The sequence below is a fragment of the Ascaphus truei genome, chromosome 3 (assembly GCF_040206685.1).
Source record: "Ascaphus truei isolate aAscTru1 chromosome 3, aAscTru1.hap1, whole genome shotgun sequence".
Taxonomy (NCBI): domain Eukaryota; kingdom Metazoa; phylum Chordata; class Amphibia; order Anura; family Ascaphidae; genus Ascaphus; species Ascaphus truei.
The window spans coordinates 182,987,335-183,013,565 of NC_134485.1; positions in this window are offsets into that span (position 1 = coordinate 182,987,335).

Consider the following 26,231-nt stretch of genomic DNA (forward strand, 5'->3'; position numbering starts at 1 on the left):
CTCGGAGCTCTGAAATTGAACGTGCGCGTCTTTCACTCTTCCCGAGGGACTTAGAAGAATTTTGTGATATTTTTTATTAAATTGGTGTATAAGGGTATATATATAAATATATTTTATGCACTGTATATGAGCTGGCGATTTCTAAGTCTGTGGTTCCGAGAGGGGGTAACCAGGATCACTAATAAAGGTCAAGCCACTTGGCTGCCAGAATGCCCTGCTTCAGCACAGACCAGAAAGGCATTGTGATAAGCGTATCCCCGGTATAGACAGGGGTTAATGGGAGTCGTCCCCGTCCCCACAGTATACGCCCAGAACCATGGACCCGGTACTTGTGGTTCGGACTGTCTCCAACCAGCCATAATGTTGTGAGAGTGAAATTATGTCTAAGTCCAGCTTGGGTACATTAGAAGCAACTCTGAAACTTAACCTAAGCGTTTTTCGAAGCTACTTTTTGGCTAACTTCTTATAGGAAGGTCTCGGAGCTCTGAAATTGAACGTGCGCGTCTTTCACTCTTCCCGAGGGACTTAGAAGAATTTTGTGATATTTTTTATTAAATTGGTGTATAAGGGTATATATATAAATATATTTTATGCACTGTATATGAGCTGGCGATTTCTAAGTCTGTGGTTCCGAGAGGGGGTAACCAGGATCACTAATAAAGGTCAAGCCACTTGGCTGCCAGAATGCCCTGCTTCAGCACAGACCAGAAAGGCATTGTGATAAGCGTATCTCCGGTATAGTCAGGGGTTAATGGGAGTCGTCCCCGTCCCCCCAGTATACGCCCAGAACCATGGACCCGGTACTTGTGGTTCGGACTGTCTCCAACCAGCCATAATGTTGTGAGAGTGAAATTATGTCTAAGTCCAGCTTTGGTACATTAGAAGCAACTCTGAAACTTAACCTAAGCGTTTTTCGAAGCTACTTTTTGGCTAACTTCTTATAGGAAGGTCTAGGAGCTCTGAAAATGAACGTGCGCGTCTTTCACTCTTCCCGAGGGACTTAGAAGAATTTTGTGATATTTTTTATTAAATTGGTGTATAAGGGTATATATATAAATATATTTTATGCACTGTATATGAGCTGGCGATTTCTAAGTCTGTAGTTCCGAGAGGGGGTAACCAGGCTCACTAATAAAGGTCAAGCCACTTGGCTGCCAGAATGCCCTGCTTCAGCACAGACCAGAAAGGCATTGTGATAAGCGTATCCCCGGTATAGTCAGGGGTTAATGGAAGTCGTCCCCGTCACCCCAGTATACGCCCAGAACCATGGACCCGGTACTTGTGGTTCGGACTGTCTCCAACCAGCCATAATGTTGTGAGAGTGAAATTATGTCTAAGTCCAGCTTTGGTACATTAGAAGTAACTCTGAAACTTAACCTAAGCGTTTTTCGAAGCTACTTTTTGGCTAACTTCTTATAGGAAGGTCTAGGAGCTCTGAAAATGAATGTGCGCGTCTTTCACTCTTCCCGAGGGACTTAGAAGAATTTTGTGATATTTTTTATTAAAATGGTGTATAAGGGTATATATATAAATATATTTTATGCACTGTATATGAGCTGGCGATTTCTAAGTCTGTGGTTCCGAGAGGGGGTAACCAGGATCACTAATAAAGGTCAAGCCACTTGGCTGCCAGAATGCCCTGCTTCAGCACAGACCAGAAAGGCATTGTGATAAGCGTATCTCCGGTATAGTCAGGGGTTAATGGGAGTCCCCCCCGTCCCCCCAGCATACGCCCAGAACCATGGACCCGGTACTTGTGGTTCGGACTGTCTCCAACCAGCCATAATGTTGTGAGAGTGAAATTATGTCTAAGTCCAGCTTTGGTACATTAGAAGCAACTCTGAAACTTAACCTAAGAGTTTTTCGAAGCTACTTTTTGGCTAACTTCTTATAGGAAGGTCTAGGAGCTCTGAAATTGAAGGTGCGCGTCTTTCACTCTTCCCGAGGGACTTAGAAGAATTTTGTGATATTTTTTATTAAAATGGTGTATAAGGGTATATATATATATATATATATTTTATGCACTGTATATGAGCTGGCGATTTCTAAGTCTGTAGTTCCGAGAGGGGGTAACCAGGCACACTAATAAAGGTCAAGCCACTTGGCTGCCAGAATGCCCTGCTTCAGCACAGACCAGAAAGGCATTGTGATAAGCGTATCTCCGGTATAGTCAGGGGTTAATGGGAGTCGTCCCCGTCCCCCCAGTATACGCCCAGAACCATGGACCCGGTACTTGTGGTTCGGACTGTCTCCAACCAGCCATAATGTTGTGAGAGTGAAATTATGTCTAAGTCCAGCTTTGGTACATTAGAAGTAACTCTGAAACTTAACCTAAGCGTTTTTCGAAGATACTTTTCGGCTAACTTCTTATAGGAAGGTCTAGGAGCTCTGAAAATGAACGTGCGCGTCTTTCACTCTTCCCGAGGGACTTAGAAGAATTTTGTGATATTTTTTATTAAAATGGTGTATAAGGGTATATATATAAATATATTTTATGCACTGTATATGAGCTGGCGATTTCTAAGTCTGTAGTTCCGAGAGGGGGTAACCAGGCTCACTAAAAAAAGTCAAGCCACTTGGCTGCCAGAATGCCCTGCTTCAGCACAGACCAGAAAGGCATTGTGATAAGCGTATCCCCGGTATAGTCAGGGGTTAATGGGAGTCGTCCCCGTCCCCACAGTATACGCCCAGAACCATGGACCCGGTACTTGTGGTTCGGACTGTCTCCAACCAGCCATAATGTTGTGAGAGTGAAATTATGTCTAAGTCCAGCTTGGGTTCATTAGAAGCAACTCTGAAACTTAACCTAAGCGTTTTTCGAAGCTACTTTTTGGCTAACTTCTTATAGGAAGGTCTCGGAGCTCTGAAATTGAAGGTGCGCGTCTTTCACTCTTCCCGAGGGACTTAGAAGAATTTTGTGATATTTTTTATTAAAATGGTGTATAAGGGTATATATATAAATATATTTTATGCACTGTATATGAGCTGGCGATTTCTAAGTCTGTGGTTCCGAGAGGGGGTAACCAGGATCACTAATAAAGGTCAAGCCACTTGGCTGCCAGAATGCCCTGCTTCAGCACAGACCAGAAAGGCATTGTGATAAGCGTATCTCCGGTATAGTCAGGGGTTAATGGGAGTCGTCCCCGTCCCCCCAGTATACGCCCAGAACCATGGACCCGGTACTTGTGGTTCGGACTGTCTCCAACCAGCCATAATGTTGTGAGAGTGAAATTATGTCTAAGTCCAGCTTTGGTACATTAGAAGCAACTCTGAAACTTAACCTAAGCGTTTTTCGAAGCTACTTTTTGGCTAACTTCTTATAGGAAGGTCTAGGAGCTCTGAAATTGAACGTGCGCGTCTTTCACTCTTCCCTAGGGACTTAGAAGAATTTTGTGATATTTTTTATTAAAATGGTGTATAAGGGTATATATATAAATATATTTTATGCACTGTATATGAGCTGGCGATTTCTAAGTCTGTAGTTCCGAGAGGGGGTAACCAGGCTCACTAAAAAAAGTCAAGCCACTTGGCTGCCAGAATGCCCTGCTTCAGCACAGACCAGAAAGGCATTGTGATAAGCGTATCCCCGGTATAGTCAGGGGTTAATGGGAGTCGTCCCCATCCCCCCAGTACACGCCCAAAACCATGGACCCGGTACTTGTGGTTCGGACTGTCTCCAACCAGCCATAATGTTGTGAGAGTGAAATTATGTCTAAGTCCAGCTTTGGTACATTAGAAGCAACTCTGAAACTTAACCTAAGCGTTTTTCGAAGCTACTTTTTGGATAACTTCTTATAGGAAGGTCTAGGAGCTCTGAAAATGAACGTGCGCGTCTTTCACTCTTCCCTAGGGACTTAGAAGAATTTTGTGATATTTTTTATTACAGTAAAATGGTGTATAAGGGTATATATATAAATATATTTTAAGCACTGTATATGAGCTGGCGATTTCTAAGTCTGTAGTTCCGAGAGGGGGTAACCAGGCTCACTAAAAAAAAGTCAAGCCACTTGGCTGCCAGAATGCCCTGCTTCAGCACAGACCAGAAAGGCATTGTGATAAGCGTATCCCCGGTATAGTCAGGGGTTAATGGGAGTCGTCCCCGTCCCCCCAGTATACGCCCAGAACCATGGACCCGGTACTTGTGGTTCGGACTGTCTCCAACCAGCCATAATGTTGTGAGAGTGAAATTATGTCTAAGTCCAGCTTGGGTACATTAGAAGCAACTCTGAAACTTAACCTAAGCGTTTTTCGAAGCTACTTTTTGGCTAACTTCTTATAGGAAGGTCTCGGTACTCTGAAAATGAACGTGCGCGTCTTTCACTCTTCCCTAGGGACTTAGAAGAATTTTGTGATATTTTTTATTAAAATGGTGTATAAGGGTATATATATAAATATATTTTATGCACTGTATATGAGCTGGCGATTTCTAAGTCTGTGGTTTCGAGAGGGGGTAACCAGGATCACTAATAAAGGTCAAGCCACTTGGCTGCCAGAATGCCCTGCTTCAGCACAGACCAGAAAGGCATTGTGATAAGCGTATCTCTGGTATAGTCAGGGGTTAATGGGAGTCGTCCCCGTCCCCCCAGTATACGCCCAGAACCATGGACCCGGTACTTGTGGTTCGGACTGTCTCCAACCAGCCATAATGTTGTGAGAGTGAAATTATGTCTAAGTCCAGCTTTGGTACATTAGAAGCAAATCTGAAACTTAACCTAAGCGTTTTTCGAAGCTACTTTTTGGCTAACTTCTTATAGGAAGGTCTCGGAGCTCTGAAATTGAAGGTGCGCGTCTTTCACTCTTCCCGAGGGACTTAGAAGAATTTTGTGATATTTTTTATTAAAATGGTGTATAAGGGTATATATATATAAATATATTTTATGCACTGTATATGAGCTGGCGATTTCTAAGTCTGTAGTTCCGAGAGGGGGTAACCAGGCACACTAATAAAGGTCAAGCCACTTGGCTGCCAGAATGCCCTGCTTCAGCACAGACCAGAAAGGCATTGTGATAAGCGTATCTCCGGTATAGTCAGGGGTTAATGGGAGTCGTCCCCGTCCCCCCAGTATACGCCCAGAACCATGGACCCGGTACTTGTGTTTCGGACTGTCTCCAACCAGCCATAATGTTGTGAGAGTGAAATTATGTCTAAGTCCAGCTTTGGTACATTAGAAGTAACTCTGAAACTTAACCTAAGCGTTTTTCGAAGCTACTTTTCGGCTAACTTCTTATAGGAAGGTCTAGGAGCTCTGAAAATGAACGTGCGCGTCTTTCACTCTTCCCGAGGGACTTAGAAGAATTTTGTGATATTTTTTTATTAAAATGGTGTATAAGGGTATATATATAAATATATTTTATGCACTGTATATGAGCTGGCGATTTCTAAGTCTGTGGTTCCGAGAGGGGGTAACCAGGATCACTAATAAAGGTCAAGCCACTTGGCTGCCAGAATGCCCTGCTTCAGCACAGACCAGAAAGGCATTGTGATAAGCGTATCTCCGGTATAGTCAGGGGTTAATGGGAGTCGTCCCCGTCCCCCCAGTATACGCCCAGAACCATGGACCCGGTACTTGTGGTTCGGACTGTCTCCAACCAGCCATAATGTTGTGAGAGTGAAATTATGTCTAAGTCCAGCTTTGGTACATTAGAAGCAACTCTGAAACTTAACCTAAGCGTTTTTCGAAGCTACTTTTTGGCTAACTTCTTATAGGAAGGTCTCGGAGCTCTGAAATTGAACGTGCGCGTCTTTCACTCTTTCCGAGGGACTTAGAAGAATTTTGTGATATTTTTTATTAAATTGGTGTATAAGGGTATATATATAAATATATTTTATGCACTGTATATGAGCTGGCGATTTCTAAGTCTGTGGTTCCGAGAGGGGGTAACCAGGATCACTAATAAAGGTCAAGCCACTTGGCTGCCAGAATGCCCTGCTTCAGCACAGACCAGAAAGGCATTGTGATAAGCGTATCTCCGGTATAGTCAGGGGTTAATGGGAGTCGTCCCCGTCCCCCCAGTATACGCCCAGAACCATGGACCCGGTACTTGTGGTTCGGACTGTCTCCAACCAGCCATAATGTTGTGAGAGTGAAATTATGTCTAAGTCCAGCTTTGGTACATTAGAAGCAACTCTGAAACTTAACCTAAGCGTTTTTCGAAGCTACTTTTTGGCTAACTTCTTATAGGAAGGTCTAGGAGCTCTGAAATTGAACGTGCGCGTCTTTCACTCTTCCCTAGGGACTTAGAAGAATTTTGTGATATTTTTTATTAAAATGGTGTATAAGGGTATATATATAAATATATTTTATGCACTGTATATGAGCTGGCGATTTCTAAGTCTGTAGTTCCGAGAGGGGGTAACCAGGCTCACTAAAAAAAGTCAAGCCACTTGGCTGCCAGAATGCCCTGCTTCAGCACAGACCAGAAAGGCATTGTGATAAGCGTATCCCCGGTATAGTCAGGGGTTAATGGGAGTCGTCCCCGTCCCCCCAGTATACGCCCAGAACCATGGACCCGGTACTTGTGGTTCGGACTGTCTCCAACCAGCCATAATGTTGTGAGAGTGAAATTATGTCTAAGTCCAGCTTGGGTACATTAGAAGCAACTCTGAAACTTAACCTAAGCGTTTTTCGAAGCTACTTTTTGGCTAACTTCTTATAGGAAGGTCTCGGTACTCTGAAAATGAACGTGCGCGTCTTTCACTCTTCCCTAGGGACTTAGAAGAATTTTGTGATATTTTTTATTAAAATGGTGTATAAGGGTATATATATAAATATATTTTATGCACTGTATATGAGCTGGCGATTTCTAAGTCTGTGGTTTCGAGAGGGGGTAACCAGGATCACTAATAAAGGTCAAGCCACTTGGCTGCCAGAATGCCCTGCTTCAGCACAGACCAGAAAGGCATTGTGATAAGCGTATCTCTGGTATAGTCAGGGGTTAATGGGAGTCGTCCCCGTCCCCCCAGTATACGCCCAGAACCATGGACCCGGTACTTGTGGTTCGGACTGTCTCCAACCAGCCATAATGTTGTGAGAGTGAAATTATGTCTAAGTCCAGCTTTGGTACATTAGAAGCAAATCTGAAACTTAACCTAAGCGTTTTTCGAAGCTACTTTTTGGCTAACTTCTTATAGGAAGGTCTCGGAGCTCTGAAATTGAAGGTGCGCGTCTTTCACTCTTCCCGAGGGACTTAGAAGAATTTTGTGATATTTTTTATTAAAATGGTGTATAAGGGTATATATATATAAATATATTTTATGCACTGTATATGAGCTGGCGATTTCTAAGTCTGTAGTTCCGAGAGGGGGTAACCAGGCACACTAATAAAGGTCAAGCCACTTGGCTGCCAGAATGCCCTGCTTCAGCACAGACCAGAAAGGCATTGTGATAAGCGTATCTCCGGTATAGTCAGGGGTTAATGGGAGTCGTCCCCGTCCCCCCAGTATACGCCCAGAACCATGGACCCGGTACTTGTGTTTCGGACTGTCTCCAACCAGCCATAATGTTGTGAGAGTGAAATTATGTCTAAGTCCAGCTTTGGTACATTAGAAGTAACTCTGAAACTTAACCTAAGCGTTTTTCGAAGCTACTTTTCGGCTAACTTCTTATAGGAAGGTCTAGGAGCTCTGAAAATGAACGTGCGCGTCTTTCACTCTTCCCGAGGGACTTAGAAGAATTTTGTGATATTTTTTTATTAAAATGGTGTATAAGGGTATATATATAAATATATTTTATGCACTGTATATGAGCTGGCGATTTCTAAGTCTGTGGTTCCGAGAGGGGGTAACCAGGATCACTAATAAAGGTCAAGCCACTTGGCTGCCAGAATGCCCTGCTTCAGCACAGACCAGAAAGGCATTGTGATAAGCGTATCTCCGGTATAGTCAGGGGTTAATGGGAGTCGTCCCCGTCCCCCCAGTATACGCCCAGAACCATGGACCCGGTACTTGTGGTTCGGACTGTCTCCAACCAGCCATAATGTTGTGAGAGTGAAATTATGTCTAAGTCCAGCTTTGGTACATTAGAAGCAACTCTGAAACTTAACCTAAGCGTTTTTCGAAGCTACTTTTTGGCTAACTTCTTATAGGAAGGTCTCGGAGCTCTGAAATTGAACGTGCGCGTCTTTCACTCTTTCCGAGGGACTTAGAAGAATTTTGTGATATTTTTTATTAAATTGGTGTATAAGGGTATATATATAAATATATTTTATGCACTGTATATGAGCTGGCGATTTCTAAGTCTGTGGTTCCGAGAGGGGGTAACCAGGATCACTAATAAAGGTCAAGCCACTTGGCTGCCAGAATGCCCTGCTTCAGCACAGACCAGAAAGGCATTGTGATAAGCGTATCTCCGGTATAGTCAGGGGTTAATGGGAGTCGTCCCCGTCCCCCCAGTATACGCCCAGAACCATGGACCCGGTACTTGTGGTTCGGACTGTCTCCAACCAGCCATAATGTTGTGAGAGTGAAATTATGTCTAAGTCCAGCTTTGGTACATTAGAAGCAACTCTGAAACTTAACCTAAGCGTTTTTCGAAGCTACTTTTTGGCTAACTTCTTATAGGAAGGTCTAGGAGCTCTGAAATTGAACGTGCGCGTCTTTCACTCTTCCCTAGGGACTTAGAAGAATTTTGTGATATTTTTTATTAAAATGGTGTATAAGGGTATATATATAAATATATTTTATGCACTGTATATGAGCTGGCGATTTCTAAGTCTGTAGTTCCGAGAGGGGGTAACCAGGCTCACTAAAAAAAGTCAAGCCACTTGGCTGCCAGAATGCCCTGCTTCAGCACAGACCAGAAAGGCATTGTGATAAGCGTATCCCCGGTATAGTCAGGGGTTAATGGGAGTCGTCCCCATCCCCCCAGTACACGCCCAGAACCATGGACCCGGTACTTGTGGTTCGGACTGTCTCCAACCAGCCATAATGTTGTGAGAGTGAAATTATGTCTAAGTCCAGCTTTGGTACATTAGAAGCAACTCTGAAACTTAACCTAAGCGTTTTTCGAAGCTACTTTTTGGATAACTTCTTATAGGAAGGTCTAGGAGCTCTGAAAATGAACGTGCGCGTCTTTCACTCTTCCCTAGGGACTTAGAAGAATTTTGTGATATTTTTTATTAAAATGGTGTATAAGGGTATATATATAAATATATTTTATGCACTGTATATGAGCTGGCGATTTCTAAGTCTGTAGTTCCGAGAGGGGGTAACCAGGCTCACTAAAAAAAAGTCAAGCCACTTGGCTGCCAGAATGCCCTGCTTCAGCACAGACCAGAAAGGCATTGTGATAAGCGTATCCCCGGTATAGTCAGGGGTTAATGGGAGTCGTCCCCGTCCCCCCAGTATACGCCCAGAACCATGGACCCGGTACTTGTGGTTCGGACTGTCTCCAACCAGCCATAATGTTGTGAGAGTGAAATTATGTCTAAGTCCAGCTTTGGTACATTAGAAGCAACTCTTAAACTTAACCTAAGCGTTTTTCGAAGCTACTTTTTGGCTAACTTCTTATAGGAAGGTCTAGGAGCTCTGAAAATAAACGTGCGCGTCTTTCACTCTTCCCGAGGGACTTAGAAGAATTTTGTGATATTTTTTATTAAAATGGTGTATAAGGGTATATATATAAATATATTTTATGCACTGTATATGAGCTGGCGATTTCTAAGTCTGTAGTTCCGAGAGGGGGTAACCAGGCTCACTAAAAAAAGTCAAGCCACTTGGCTGCCAGAATGCCCTGCTTCAGCACAGACCAGAAAGGCATTGTGATAAGCGTATCCCCGGTATAGTCAGGGGTTAATGGGAGTCGTCCCCGTCCCCCCAGTATACGCCCAGAACCATGGACCCGGTACTTGTGGTTCGGACTGTCTCCAACCAGCCATAATGTTGTGAGAGTGAAATTATGTCTAAGTCCAGCTTCGGTACATTAGAAGCAACTCTGAAACTTAACCTAAGCGTTTTTCGAAGCTACTTTTTGGATAACATCTTATAGGAAGGTCTAGGAGCTCTGAAAATGAACGTGCGCGTCTTTCACTCTTCCCGAGAGACTTAGAAGAATTTTGTGATATTTTTTATTAAAATGGTGTATAAGGGTATATATATATAAATATATTTTATGCACTGTATATGAGCTGGCGATTTCTAAGTCTGTAGTTCCGAGAGGGGGTAACCAGGCACACTAATAAAGGTCAAGCCACTTGGCTGCCAGAATGCCCTGCTTCAGCACAGACCAGAAAGGCATTGTGATAAGCGTATCCCCGGTATAGTCAGGGGTTAATGGGAGTCCCCCCCGACCCCCCAGCATACGCCCAGAACCATGGACCCGGTTCTTGTGGTTCGGACTGTCTCCAACCAGCCATAATGTTGTGAGAGTGAAATTATGTCTAAGTCCAGCTTCGGTACATTAGAAGCAACTCTGAAACTTAACCTAAGCGTTTTTCGAAGCTACTTTTTGGCTAACTTCTTATAGGAAGGTCTAGGAGCTCTGAAAATAAACATGCGCGTCTTTCACTCTTCCCGAGGGACTTAGAAGAATTTTGTGATATTTTTTATTAAAATGGTGTATAAGGGTATATATATAAATATATTTTATGCACTGTATATGAGCTGGCGATTTCTAAGTCTGTAGTTCCGAGAGGGGGTAACCAGGCTCACTAAAAAAAGTCAAGCCACTTGGCTGCCAGAATGCCCTGCTTCAGCACAGACCAGAAAGGCATTGTGATAAGCGTATCCCCGGTATAGTCAGGGGTTAATGGGAGTCGTCCCCGTCCCCCCAGTATACGCCCAGAACCATGGACCCGGTACTTGTGGTTCGGACTGTCTCCAACCAGCCATAATGTTGTGAGAGTGAAATTATGTCTAAGTCCAGCTTTGGTACATTAGAAGCAACTCTGAAACTTAACCTAAGCGTTTTTCGAAGCTACTTTTTGGCTAACTTCTTATAGGAAGGTCTAGGAGATCTGAAAATGAACGTGCGCGTCTTTCACTCTTCCCGAGGGACTTAGAAGAATTTTGAGATATTTTTTATTAAATTGGTGTATAAGGGTATATATAAATATATTTTATGCACTGTATATGAGCTGGCGATTTCTAAGTCTGTGGTTCCGAGAGGGGGTAACCAGGATCACTAATAAAGGTCAAGCCACTTGGCTGCCAGAATGCCCTGCTTCAGCACAGACCAGAAAGGCATTGTGATAAGCGTATCCCCGGTATAGTCAGGGGTTAATGGGAGTCGTCCCCGTCCCCCCAGTATACGCCCAGAACCATGGACCCGGTACTTGTGGTTCGGACTGTCTCCAACCAGCCATAATGTTGTGAGAGTGAAATTATGTCTAAGTCCAGCTTTGGTACATTAGAAGCAACTCTGAAACTTAACCTAAGCGTTTTTCGAAGCTACTTTTTGGCTAACTTCTTATAGGAAGGTCTAGGAGCTCTGAATATAAACGTGCGCGTCTTTCACTCTTCCCGAGGGACTTAGAAGAATTTTGTGATATTTTTTATTAAAATGGTGTATAAGGGTATATATATAAATATATTTTATGCACTGTATATGAGCTGGCGATTTCTAAGTCTGTAGTTCCGAGAGGGGGTAACCAGGCTCACTAAAAAAAGTCAAGCCACTTGGCTGCCAGAATGCCCTGCTTCAGCACAGACCAGAAAGGCATTGTGATAAGCGTATCCCCGGTATAGTCAGGGGTTAATGGGAGTCGTCCCCGTCCCCCCAGTATACGCCCAGAACCATGGACCCGGTACTTGTGGTTCGGACTGTCTCCAACCAGCCATAATGTTGTGAGAGTGAAATTATGTCTAAGTCCAGCTTTGGTACATTAGAAGCAACTCTGAAACTTAACCTAAGCGTTTTTCGAAGCTACTTTTTGGCTAACTTCTTATAGGAAGGTCTAGGAGATCTGAAAATGAACGTGCGCGTCTTTCACTCTTCCCGAGGGACTTAGAAGAATTTTGAGATATTTTTTATTAAATTGGTGTATAAGGGTATATATAAATATATTTTATGCACTGTATATGAGCTGGCGATTTCTAAGTCTGTGGTTCCGAGAGGGGGTAACCAGGATCACTAATAAAGGTCAAGCCACTTGGCTGCCAGAATGCCCTGCTTCAGCACAGACCAGAAAGGCATTGTGATAAGCGTATCTCCGGTATAGTCAGGGGTTAATGGGAGTCCCCCCCGACCCCCCAGCATACGCCCAGAACCATGGACCCGGTACTTGTGGTTCGGACTGTCTCCAACCAGCCATAATGTTGTGAGAGTGAAATTATGTCTAAGTCCAGCTGTGGTACATTAGAAGCAACTCTGAAACTTAACCTAAGCGTTTTTCGAAGCTACTTTTTGGCTAACTTCTTATAGGAAGGTCTAGGAGCTCTAAAAATGAACGTGCGCGTCTTTCACTCTTCCCGAGAAACTTAGAAGAATTTTGTGATATTTTTTATTAATATGGTGTATAAGGGTATATATATAAATATATTTTATACACTGTATATGAGCTGGCGATTTCTAAGTCTGTAGTTCCGAGAGGGGGTAACCAGGCTCACTAATAAAGGTCAAGCCACTTGGCTGCCAGAATGCCCTGCTTCAGCACAGACCAGAAAGGCATTGTGATAAGCGTATCTCCGGTATAGTCAGGGGTTAATGGGAGTCGTCCCCGTCCCCCCAGTATACGCCCAGAACCATGGACCCGGTACTTGTGGTTCGGACTGTCTCCAACCAGCCATAATGTTGTGAGAGTGAAATTATGTCTAAGTCCAGCTTTGGTACATTAGAAGCAACTCTGAAACTTAACCTAAGCGTTTTTCGAAGCTACTTTTTGGATAACTTCTTATAGGAAGGTCTAGGAGCTCTGAAATTGAACGTGCGCGTCTTTCACTCTTCCCTAGGGACTTAGAAGAATTTTGTGATATTTTTTATTAAAATGGTGTATAAGGGTATATATATAAATATATTTTATGCACTGTATATGAGCTGGCGATTTCTAAGTCTGTAGTTCCGAGAGGGGGTAACCAGGCTCACTAAAAAAAGTCAAGCCACTTGGCTGCCAGAATGCCCTGCTTCAGCACAGACCAGAAAGGCATTGTGATAAGCGTATCCCCGGTATAGTCAGGGGTTAATGGGAGTCGTCCCCATCCCCCCAGTACACGCCCAGAACCATGGACCCGGTACTTGTGGTTCGGACTGTCTCCAACCAGCCATAATGTTGTGAGAGTGAAATTATGTCTAAGTCCAGCTTTGGTACATTAGAAGCAACTCTGAAACTTAACCTAAGCGTTTTTCGAAGCTACTTTTTGGATAACTTCTTATAGGAAGGTCTAGGAGCTCTGAAAATGAACGTGCGCGTCTTTCACTCTTCCCTAGGGACTTAGAAGAATTTTGTGATATTTTTTATTAAAATGGTGTATAAGGGTATATATATAAATATATTTTATGCACTGTATATGAGCTGGCGATTTCTAAGTCTGTAGTTCCGAGAGGGGGTAACCAGGCTCACTAAAAAAAAGTCAAGCCACTTGGCTGCCAGAATGCCCTGCTTCAGCACAGACCAGAAAGGCATTGTGATAAGCGTATCCCCGGTATAGTCAGGGGTTAATGGGAGTCGTCCCCGTCCCCCCAGTATACGCCCAGAACCATGGACCCGGTACTTGTGGTTCGGACTGTCTCCAACCAGCCATAATGTTGTGAGAGTGAAATTATGTCTAAGTCCAGCTTTGGTACATTAGAAGCAACTCTGAAACTTAACCTAAGCGTTTTTCGAAGCTACTTTTTGGCTAACTTCTTATAGGAAGGTCTAGGAGCTCTGAAAATAAACGTGCGCGTCTTTCACTCTTCCCGAGGGACTTAGAAGAATTTTGTGATATTTTTTATTAAAATGGTGTATAAGGGTATATATATAAATATATTTTATGCACTGTATATGAGCTGGCGATTTCTAAGTCTGTAGTTCCGAGAGGGGGTAACCAGGCTCACTAAAAAAAGTCAAGCCACTTGGCTGCCAGAATGCCCTGCTTCAGCACAGACCAGAAAGGCATTGTGATAAGCGTATCCCCGGTATAGTCAGGGGTTAATGGGAGTCGTCCCCGTCCCCCCAGTATACGCCCAGAACCATGGACCCGGTACTTGTGGTTCGGACTGTCTCCAACCAGCCATAATGTTGTGAGAGTGAAATTATGTCTAAGTCCAGCTTCGGTACATTAGAAGCAACTCTGAAACTTAACCTAAGCGTTTTTCGAAGCTACTTTTTGGATAACATCTTATAGGAAGGTCTAGGAGCTCTGAAAATGAACGTGCGCGTCTTTCACTCTTCCCGAGAGACTTAGAAGAATTTTGTGATATTTTTTATTAAAATGGTGTATAAGGGTATATATATATAAATATATTTTATGCACTGTATATGAGCTGGCGATTTCTAAGTCTGTAGTTCCGAGAGGGGGTAACCAGGCACACTAATAAAGGTCAAGCCACTTGGCTGCCAGAATGCCCTGCTTCAGCACAGACCAGAAAGGCATTGTGATAAGCGTATCCCCGGTATAGTCAGGGGTTAATGGGAGTCCCCCCCGACCCCCCAGCATACGCCCAGAACCATGGACCCGGTTCTTGTGGTTCGGACTGTCTCCAACCAGCCATAATGTTGTGAGAGTGAAATTATGTCTAAGTCCAGCTTCGGTACATTAGAAGCAACTCTGAAACTTAACCTAAGCGTTTTTCGAAGCTACTTTTTGGCTAACTTCTTATAGGAAGGTCTAGGAGCTCTGAAAATAAACATGCGCGTCTTTCACTCTTCCCGAGGGACTTAGAAGAATTTTGTGATATTTTTTATTAAAATGGTGTATAAGGGTATATATATAAATATATTTTATGCACTGTATATGAGCTGGCGATTTCTAAGTCTGTAGTTCCGAGAGGGGGTAACCAGGCTCACTAAAAAAAGTCAAGCCACTTGGCTGCCAGAATGCCCTGCTTCAGCACAGACCAGAAAGGCATTGTGATAAGCGTATCCCCGGTATAGTCAGGGGTTAATGGGAGTCGTCCCCGTCCCCCCAGTATACGCCCAGAACCATGGACCCGGTACTTGTGGTTCGGACTGTCTCCAACCAGCCATAATGTTGTGAGAGTGAAATTATGTCTAAGTCCAGCTTTGGTACATTAGAAGCAACTCTGAAACTTAACCTAAGCGTTTTTCGAAGCTACTTTTTGGCTAACTTCTTATAGGAAGGTCTAGGAGATCTGAAAATGAACGTGCGCGTCTTTCACTCTTCCCGAGGGACTTAGAAGAATTTTGAGATATTTTTTATTAAATTGGTGTATAAGGGTATATATAAATATATTTTATGCACTGTATATGAGCTGGCGATTTCTAAGTCTGTGGTTCCGAGAGGGGGTAACCAGGATCACTAATAAAGGTCAAGCCACTTGGCTGCCAGAATGCCCTGCTTCAGCACAGACCAGAAAGGCATTGTGATAAGCGTATCCCCGGTATAGTCAGGGGTTAATGGGAGTCGTCCCCGTCCCCCCAGTATACGCCCAGAACCATGGACCCGGTACTTGTGGTTCGGACTGTCTCCAACCAGCCATAATGTTGTGAGAGTGAAATTATGTCTAAGTCCAGCTTTGGTACATTAGAAGCAACTCTGAAACTTAACCTAAGCGTTTTTCGAAGCTACTTTTTGGCTAACTTCTTATAGGAAGGTCTAGGAGCTCTGAAAATAAACGTGCGCGTCTTTCACTCTTCCCGAGGGACTTAGAAGAATTTTGTGATATTTTTTATTAAAATGGTGTATAAGGGTATATATATAAATATATTTTATGCACTGTATATGAGCTGGCGATTTCTAAGTCTGTAGTTCCGAGAGGGGGTAACCAGGCTCACTAAAAAAAGTCAAGCCACTTGGCTGCCAGAATGCCCTGCTTCAGCACAGACCAGAAAGGCATTGTGATAAGCGTATCCCCGGTATAGTCAGGGGTTAATGGGAGTCGTCCCCGTCCCCCCAGTATACGCCCAGAACCATGGACCCGGTACTTGTGGTTCGGACTGTCTCCAACCAGCCATAATGTTGTGAGAGTGAAATTATGTCTAAGTCCAGCTTCGGTACATTAGAAGCAACTCTGAAACTTAACCTAAGCGTTTTTCGAAGCTACTTTTTGGATAACATCTTATAGGAAGGTCTAGGAGCTCTGAAAATGAACGTGCGCGTCTTTCACTCTTCCCGAGAGACTTAGAAGAATTTTGTGATATTTTTTATTAAAATGGTGTATAAGGGTATATATATATAAATATATTTTATGCACTGTATATGAGCTGGCGATTTCTAAGTCTGTGTTTCCGAGAGGGGGTAACCAGGCTCACTAATAAAGGTCAAGCCACTTGGCTGCCAGAATGCCCTGCTTCAGCACAGACCAGAAAGGCATTGTGATAAGCGTATCCCCGGTATAGTCAGGGGTTAATGGGAGTCCCCCCCGACCCCCCAGCATACGCCCAGAACCATGGACCCGGTTCTTGTGGTTCGGACTGTCTCCAACCAGCCATAATGTTGTGAGAGTGAAATTATGTCTAAGTCCAGCTTCGGTACATTAGAAGCAACTCTGAAACTTAACCTAAGCGTTTTTCGAAGCTACTTTTTGGCTAACTTCTTATAGGAAGGTCTAGGAGCTCTGAATATAAACGTGCGCGTCTTTCACTCTTCCCGAGGGACTTAGAAGAATTTTGTGATATTTTTTATTAAAATGGTGTATAAGGGTATATATATAAATATATTTTATGCACTGTATATGAGCTGGCGATTTCTAAGTCTGTAGTTCCGAGAGGGGGTAACCAGGCTCACTAAAAAAAGTCAAGCCACTTGGCTGCCAGAATGCCCTGCTTCAGCACAGACCAGAAAGGCATTGTGATAAGCGTATCCCCGGTATAGTCAGGGGTTAATGGGAGTCGTCCCCGTCCCCCCAGTATACGCCCAGAACCATGGACCCGGTACTTGTGGTTCGGACTGTCTCCAACCAGCCATAATGTTGTGAGAGTGAAATTATGTCTAAGTCCAGCTGTGGTACATTAGAAGCAACTCTGAAACTTAACCTAAGCGTTTTTCGAAGCTACTTTTTGGCTAACTTCTTATAGGAAGGTCTAGGAGCTCTAAAAATGAACGTGCGCGTCTTTCACTCTTCCCGAGAAACTTAGAAGAATTTTGTGATATTTTTTATTAATATGGTGTATAAGGGTATATATATAAATATATTTTATACACTGTATATGAGCTGGCGATTTCTAAGTCTGTAGTTCCGAGAGGGGGTAACCAGGCTCACTAATAAAGGTCAAGCCACTTGGCTGCCAGAATGCCCTGCTTCAGCACAGACCAGAAAGGCATTGTGATAAGCGTATCTCCGGTATAGTCAGGGGTTAATGGGAGTCGTCCCCGTCCCCCCAGTATACGCCCAGAACCATGGACCCGGTACTTGTGGTTCGGACTGTCTCCAACCAGCCATAATGTTGTGAGAGTGAAATTATGTCTAAGTCCAGCTTTGGTACATTAGAAGCAACTCTGAAACTTAACCTAAGCGTTTTTCGAAGCTACTTTTTGGATAACTTCTTATAGGAAGGTCTAGGAGCTCTGAAATTGAACGTGCGCGTCTTTCACTCTTCCCTAGGGACTTAGAAGAATTTTGTGATATTTTTTATTAAAATGGTGTATAAGGGTATATATATAAATATATTTTATGCACTGTATATGAGCTGGCGATTTCTAAGTCTGTAGTTCCGAGAGGGGGTAACCAGGCTCACTAAAAAAAGTCAAGCCACTTGGCTGCCAGAATGCCCTGCTTCAGCACAGACCAGAAAGGCATTGTGATAAGCGTATCCCCGGTATAGTCAGGGGTTAATGGGAGTCGTCCCCATCCCCCCAGTACACGCCCAGAACCATGGACCCGGTACTTGTGGTTCGGACTGTCTCCAACCAGCCATAATGTTGTGAGAGTGAAATTATGTCTAAGTCCAGCTTTGGTACATTAGAAGCAACTCTGAAACTTAACCTAAGCGTTTTTCGAAGCTACTTTTTGGATAACTTCTTATAGGAAGGTCTAGGAGCTCTGAAAATGAACGTGCGCGTCTTTCACTCTTCCCTAGGGACTTAGAAGAATTTTGTGATATTTTTTATTAAAATGGTGTATAAGGGTATATATATAAATATATTTTATGCACTGTATATGAGCTGGCGATTTCTAAGTCTGTAGTTCCGAGAGGGGGTAACCAGGCTCACTAAAAAAAAGTCAAGCCACTTGGCTGCCAGAATGCCCTGCTTCAGCACAGACCAGAAAGGCATTGTGATAAGCGTATCCCCGGTATAGTCAGGGGTTAATGGGAGTCGTCCCCGTCCCCCCAGTATACGCCCAGAACCATGGACCCGGTACTTGTGGTTCGGACTGTCTCCAACCAGCCATAATGTTGTGAGAGTGAAATTATGTCTAAGTCCAGCTTTGGTACATTAGAAGCAACTCTGAAACTTAACCTAAGCGTTTTTCGAAGCTACTTTTTGGCTAACTTCTTATAGGAAGGTCTAGGAGCTCTGAAAATAAACGTGCGCGTCTTTCACTCTTCCCGAGGGACTTAGAAGAATTTTGTGATATTTTTTATTAAAATGGTGTATAAGGGTATATATATAAATATATTTTATGCACTGTATATGAGCTGGCGATTTCTAAGTCTGTAGTTCCGAGAGGGGGTAACCAGGCTCACTAAAAAAAGTCAAGCCACTTGGCTGCCAGAATGCCCTGCTTCAGCACAGACCAGAAAGGCATTGTGATAAGCGTATCCCCGGTATAGTCAGGGGTTAATGGGAGTCGTCCCCGTCCCCCCAGTATACGCCCAGAACCATGGACCCGGTACTTGTGGTTCGGACTGTCTCCAACCAGCCATAATGTTGTGAGAGTGAAATTATGTCTAAGTCCAGCTTCGGTACATTAGAAGCAACTCTGAAACTTAACCTAAGCGTTTTTCGAAGCTACTTTTTGGATAACATCTTATAGGAAGGTCTAGGAGCTCTGAAAATGAACGTGCGCGTCTTTCACTCTTCCCGAGAGACTTAGAAGAATTTTGTGATATTTTTTATTAAAATGGTGTATAAGGGTATATATATATAAATATATTTTATGCACTGTATATGAGCTGGCGATTTCTAAGTCTGTGTTTCCGAGAGGGGGTAACCAGGCACACTAATAAAGGTCAAGCCACTTGGCTGCCAGAATGCCCTGCTTCAGCACAGACCAGAAAGGCATTGTGATAAGCGTATCCCCGGTATAGTCAGGGGTTAATGGGAGTCCCCCCCGACCCCCCAGCATACGCCCAGAACCATGGACCCGGTTCTTGTGGTTCGGACTGTCTCCAACCAGCCATAATGTTGTGAGAGTGAAATTATGTCTAAGTCCAGCTTCGGTACATTAGAAGCAACTCTGAAACTTAACCTAAGCGTTTTTCGAAGCTACTTTTTGGCTAACTTCTTATAGGAAGGTCTAGGAGCTCTGAATATAAACGTGCGCGTCTTTCACTCTTCCCGAGGGACTTAGAAGAATTTTGTGATATTTTTTATTAAAATGGTGTATAAGGGTATATATATAAATATATTTTATGCACTGTATATGAGCTGGCGATTTCTAAGTCTGTAGTTCCGAGAGGGGGTAACCAGGCTCACTAAAAAAAGTCAAGCCACTTGGCTGCCAGAATGCCCTGCTTCAGCACAGACCAGAAAGGCATTGTGATAAGCGTATCCCCGGTATAGTCAGGGGTTAATGGGAGTCGTCCCCGTCCCCCCAGTATACGCCCAGAACCATGGACCCGGTACTTGTGGTTCGGACTGTCTCCAACCAGCCATAATGTTGTGAGAGTGAAATTATGTCTAAGTCCAGCTGTGGTACATTAGAAGCAACTCTGAAACTTAACCTAAGCGTTTTTCGAAGCTACTTTTTGGATAACATCTTATAGGAAGGTCTAGGAGCTCTGAAAATGAACGTGCGCGTCTTTCACTCTTCCCGAGAGACTTAGAAGAATTTTGTGATATTTTTTATTAAAATGGTGTATAAGGGTATATATATATAAATATATTTTATGCACTGTATATGAGCTGGCGATTTCTAAGTCTGTGTTTCCGAGAGGGGGTAACCAGGCTCACTAATAAAGGTCAAGCCACTTGGCTGCCAGAATGCCCTGCTTCAGCACAGACCAGAAAGGCATTGTGATAAGCGTATCCCCGGTATAGTCAGGGGTTAATGGGAGTCCCCCCCGACCCCCCAGCATACGCCCAGAACCATGGACCCGGTTCTTGTGGTTCGGACTGTCTCCAACCAGCCATAATGTTGTGAGAGTGAAATTATGTCTAAGTCCAGCTTCGGTACATTAGAAGCAACTCTGAAACTTAACCTAAGCGTTTTTCGAAGCTACTTTTTGGCTAACTTCTTATAGGAAGGTCTAGGAGCTCTGAATATAAACGTGCGCGTCTTTCACTCTTCCCGAGGGACTTAGAAGAATTTTGTGATATTTTTTATTAAAATGGTGTATAAGGGTATATATATAAATATATTTTATGCACTGTATATGAGCTGGCGATTTCTAAGTCTGTAGTTCCGAGAGGGGGTAACCAGGCTCACTAAAAAAAGTCAAGCCACTTGGCTGCCAGAATGCCCTGCTTCAGCACAGACCAGAAAGGCATTGTGATAAGCGTATCCCCGGTATAGTCAGGGGTTAATGGGAGTCGTCCCCGTCCCCCCAGTATACGCCCAGAACCATGGACCCGGTACTTGTGGTTCGGACTGTCTCCAACCAGCCATAATGTTGTGAGAGTGAAATTATGTCTAAGTCCAGCTGTGGTACATTAGAAGCAACTCTGAAACTTAACCTAAGCGTTTTTCGAAGCTACTTTTTGGCTAACTTCTTATAGGAAGGTCTAGGAGCTCTAAAAATGAACGTGCGCGTCTTTCACTCTTCCCGAGAAACTTAGAAGAATTTTGTGATATTTTTTATTAATATGGTGTATAAGGGTATATATATAAATATATTTTATACACTGTATATGAGCTGGCGATTTCTAAGTCTGTAGTTCCGAGAGGGGGTAACCAGGCTCACTAAAAAAAGTCAAGCCACTTGGCTGCCAGAATGCCCTGCTTCAGCACAGACCAGAAAGGCATTGTGATAAGCGTATCCCCGGTATAGTCAGGGGTTAATGGGAGTCGTCCCCATCCCCCCAGTACACGCCCAGAACCATGGACCCGGTACTTGTGGTTCGGACTGTCTCCAACCAGCCATAATGTTGTGAGAGTGAAATTATGTCTAAGTCCAGCTTTGGTACATTAGAAGCAACTCTGAAACTTAACCTAAGCGTTTTTCGAAGCTACTTTTTGGATAACTTCTTATAGGAAGGTCTAGGAGCTCTGAAAATGAACGTGCGCGTCTTTCACTCTTCCCTAGGGACTTAGAAGAATTTTGTGATATTTTTTATTAAAATGGTGTATAAGGGTATATATATAAATATATTTTATGCACTGTATATGAGCTGGCGATTTCTAAGTCTGTAGTTCCGAGAGGGGGTAACCAGGCTCACTAAAAAAAAGTCAAGCCACTTGGCTGCCAGAATGCCCTGCTTCAGCACAGACCAGAAAGGCATTGTGATAAGCGTATCCCCGGTATAGTCAGGGGTTAATGGGAGTCGTCCCCGTCCCCCCAGTATACGCCCAGAACCATGGACCCGGTACTTGTGGTTCGGACTGTCTCCAACCAGCCATAATGTTGTGAGAGTGAAATTATGTCTAAGTCCAGCTTTGGTACATTAGAAGCAACTCTGAAACTTAACCTAAGCGTTTTTCGAAGCTACTTTTTGGCTAACTTCTTATAGGAAGGTCTAGGAGCTCTGAAAATAAACGTGCGCGTCTTTCACTCTTCCCGAGGGACTTAGAAGAATTTTGTGATATTTTTTATTAAAATGGTGTATAAGGGTATATATATAAATATATTTTATGCACTGTATATGAGCTGGCGATTTCTAAGTCTGTAGTTCCGAGAGGGGGTAACCAGGCTCACTAAAAAAAGTCAAGCCACTTGGCTGCCAGAATGCCCTGCTTCAGCACAGACCAGAAAGGCATTGTGATAAGCGTATCCCCGGTATAGTCAGGGGTTAATGGGAGTCGTCCCCGTCCCCCCAGTATACGCCCAGAACCATGGACCCGGTACTTGTGGTTCGGACTGTCTCCAACCAGCCATAATGTTGTGAGAGTGAAATTATGTCTAAGTCCAGCTTCGGTACATTAGAAGCAACTCTGAAACTTAACCTAAGCGTTTTTCGAAGCTACTTTTTGGATAACATCTTATAGGAAGGTCTAGGAGCTCTGAAAATGAACGTGCGCGTCTTTCACTCTTCCCGAGAGACTTAGAAGAATTTTGTGATATTTTTTATTAAAATGGTGTATAAGGGTATATATATATAAATATATTTTATGCACTGTATATGAGCTGGCGATTTCTAAGTCTGTAGTTCCGAGAGGGGGTAACCAGGCACACTAATAAAGGTCAAGCCACTTGGCTGCCAGAATGCCCTTCTTCAGCACAGACCAGAAAGGCATTGTGATAAGCGTATCCCCGGTATAGTCAGGGGTTAATGGGAGTCCCCCCCGACCCCCCAGCATACGCCCAGAACCATGGACCCGGTTCTTGTGGTTCGGACTGTCTCCAACCAGCCATAATGTTGTGAGAGTGAAATTATGTCTAAGTCCAGCTTCGGTACATTAGAAGCAACTCTGAAACTTAACCTAAGCGTTTTTCGAAGCTACTTTTTGGCTAACTTCTTATAGGAAGGTCTAGGAGCTCTGAAAATAAACATGCGCGTCTTTCACTCTTCCCGAGGGACTTAGAAGAATTTTGTGATATTTTTTATTAAAATGGTGTATAAGGGTATATATATAAATATATTTTATGCACTGTATATGAGCTGGCGATTTCTAAGTCTGTAGTTCCGAGAGGGGGTAACCAGGCTCACTAAAAAAAGTCAAGCCACTTGGCTGCCAGAATGCCCTGCTTCAGCACAGACCAGAAAGGCATTGTGATAAGCGTATCCCCGGTATAGTCAGGGGTTAATGGGAGTCGTCCCCGTCCCCCCAGTATACGCCCAGAACCATGGACCCGGTACTTGTGGTTCGGACTGTCTCCAACCAGCCATAATGTTGTGAGAGTGAAATTATGTCTAAGTCCAGCTTTGGTACATTAGAAGCAACTCTGAAACTTAACCTAAGCGTTTTTCGAAGCTACTTTTTGGCTAACTTCTTATAGGAAGGTCTAGGAGATCTGAAAATGAACGTGCGCGTCTTTCACTCTTCCCGAGGGACTTAGAAGAATTTTGAGATATTTTTTATTAAATTGGTGTATAAGGGTATATATAAATATATTTTATGCACTGTATATGAGCTGGCGATTTCTAAGTCTGTGGTTCCGAGAGGGGGTAACCAGGATCACTAATAAAGGTCAAGCCACTTGGCTGCCAGAATGCCCTGCTTCAGCACAGACCAGAAAGGCATTGTGATAAGCGTATCCCCGGTATAGTCAGGGGTTAATGGGAGTCGTCCCCGTCCCCCCAGTATACGCCCAGAACCATGGACCCGGTACTTGTGGTTCGGACTGTCTCCAACCAGCCATAATGTTGTGAGAGTGAAATTATGTCTAAGTCCAGCTTTGGTACATTAGAAGCAACTCTGAAACTTAACCTAAGCGTTTTTCGAAGCTACTTTTTGGCTAACTTCTTATAGGAAGGTCTAGGAGCTCTGAAAATAAACGTGCGCGTCTTTCACTCTTCCCGAGGGACTTAGAAGAATTTTGTGATATTTTTTATTAAAATGGTGTATAAGGGTATATATATAAATATATTTTATGCACTGTATATGAGCTGGCGATTTCTAAGTCTGTAGTTCCGAGAGGGGGTAACCAGGCTCACTAAAAAAAGTCAAGCCACTTGGCTGCCAGAATGCCCTGCTTCAGCACAGACCAGAAAGGCATTGTGATAAGCGTATCCCCGGTATAGTCAGGGGTTAATGGGAGTCGTCCCCGTCCCCCCAGTATACGCCCAGAACCATGGACCCGGTACTTGTGGTTCGGACTGTCTCCAACCAGCCATAATGTTGTGAGAGTGAAATTATGTCTAAGTCCAGCTTCGGTACATTAGAAGCAACTCTGAAACTTAACCTAAGCGTTTTTCGAAGCTACTTTTTGGATAACATCTTATAGGAAGGTCTAGGAGCTCTGAAAATGAACGTGCGCGTCTTTCACTCTTCCCGAGAGACTTAGAAGAATTTTGTGATATTTTTTATTAAAATGGTGTATAAGGGTATATATATATAAATATATTTTATGCACTGTATATGAGCTGGCGATTTCTAAGTCTGTGTTTCCGAGAGGGGGTAACCAGGCTCACTAATAAAGGTCAAGCCACTTGGCTGCCAGAATGCCCTGCTTCAGCACAGACCAGAAAGGCATTGTGATAAGCGTATCCCCGGTATAGTCAGGGGTTAATGGGAGTCCCCCCCGACCCCCCAGCATACGCCCAGAACCATGGACCCGGTTCTTGTGGTTCGGACTGTCTCCAACCAGCCATAATGTTGTGAGAGTGAAATTATGTCTAAGTCCAGCTTCGGTACATTAGAAGCAACTCTGAAACTTAACCTAAGCGTTTTTCGAAGCTACTTTTTGGCTAACTTCTTATAGGAAGGTCTAGGAGCTCTGAATATAAACGTGCGCGTCTTTCACTCTTCCCGAGGGACTTAGAAGAATTTTGTGATATTTTTTATTAAAATGGTGTATAAGGGTATATATATAAATATATTTTATGCACTGTATATGAGCTGGCGATTTCTAAGTCTGTAGTTCCGAGAGGGGGTAACCAGGCTCACTAAAAAAAGTCAAGCCACTTGGCTGCCAGAATGCCCTGCTTCAGCACAGACCAGAAAGGCATTGTGATAAGCGTATCCCCGGTATAGTCAGGGGTTAATGGGAGTCGTCCCCGTCCCCCCAGTATACGCCCAGAACCATGGACCCGGTACTTGTGGTTCGGACTGTCTCCAACCAGCCATAATGTTGTGAGAGTGAAATTATGTCTAAGTCCAGCTGTGGTACATTAGAAGCAACTCTGAAACTTAACCTAAGCGTTTTTCGAAGCTACTTTTTGGCTAACTTCTTATAGGAAGGTCTAGGAGCTCTAAAAATGAACGTGCGCGTCTTTCACTCTTCCCGAGAAACTTAGAAGAATTTTGTGATATTTTTTATTAATATGGTGTATAAGGGTATATATATAAATATATTTTATACACTGTATATGAGCTGGCGATTTCTAAGTCTGTAGTTCCGAGAGGGGGTAACCAGGCTCACTAATAAAGGTCAAGCCACTTGGCTGCCAGAATGCCCTGCTTCAGCACAGACCAGAAAGGCATTGTGATAAGCGTATCTCCGGTATAGTCAGGGGTTAATGGGAGTCGTCCCCGTCCCCCCAGTATACGCCCAGAACCATGGACCCGGTACTTGTGGTTCGGACTGTCTCCAACCAGCCATAATGTTGTGAGAGTGAAATTATGTCTAAGTCCAGCTTTGGTACATTAGAAGCAACTCTGAAACTTAACCTAAGCGTTTTTCGAAGCTACTTTTTGGCTAACTTCTTATAGGAAGGTCTAGGAGATCTGAAAATGAACGTGCGCGTCTTTCACTCTTCCCGAGGGACTTAGAAGAATTTTGAGATATTTTTTATTAAATTGGTGTATAAGGGTATATATAAATATATTTTATGCACTGTATATGAGCTGGCGATTTCTAAGTCTGTGGTTCCGAGAGGGGGTAACCAGGATCACTAATAAAGGTCAAGCCACTTGGCTGCCAGAATGCCCTGCTTCAGCACAGACCAGAAAGGCATTGTGATAAGCGTATCCCCGGTATAGTCAGGGGTTAATGGGAGTCGTCCCCGTCCCCCCAGTATACGCCCAGAACCATGGACCCGGTACTTGTGGTTCGGACTGTCTCCAACCAGCCATAATGTTGTGAGAGTGAAATTATGTCTAAGTCCAGCTTTGGTACATTAGAAGCAACTCTGAAACTTAACCTAAGCGTTTTTCGAAGCTACTTTTTGGCTAACTTCTTATAGGAAGGTCTAGGAGCTCTGAAAATAAACGTGCGCGTCTTTCACTCTTCCCGAGGGACTTAGAAGAATTTTGTGATATTTTTTATTAAAA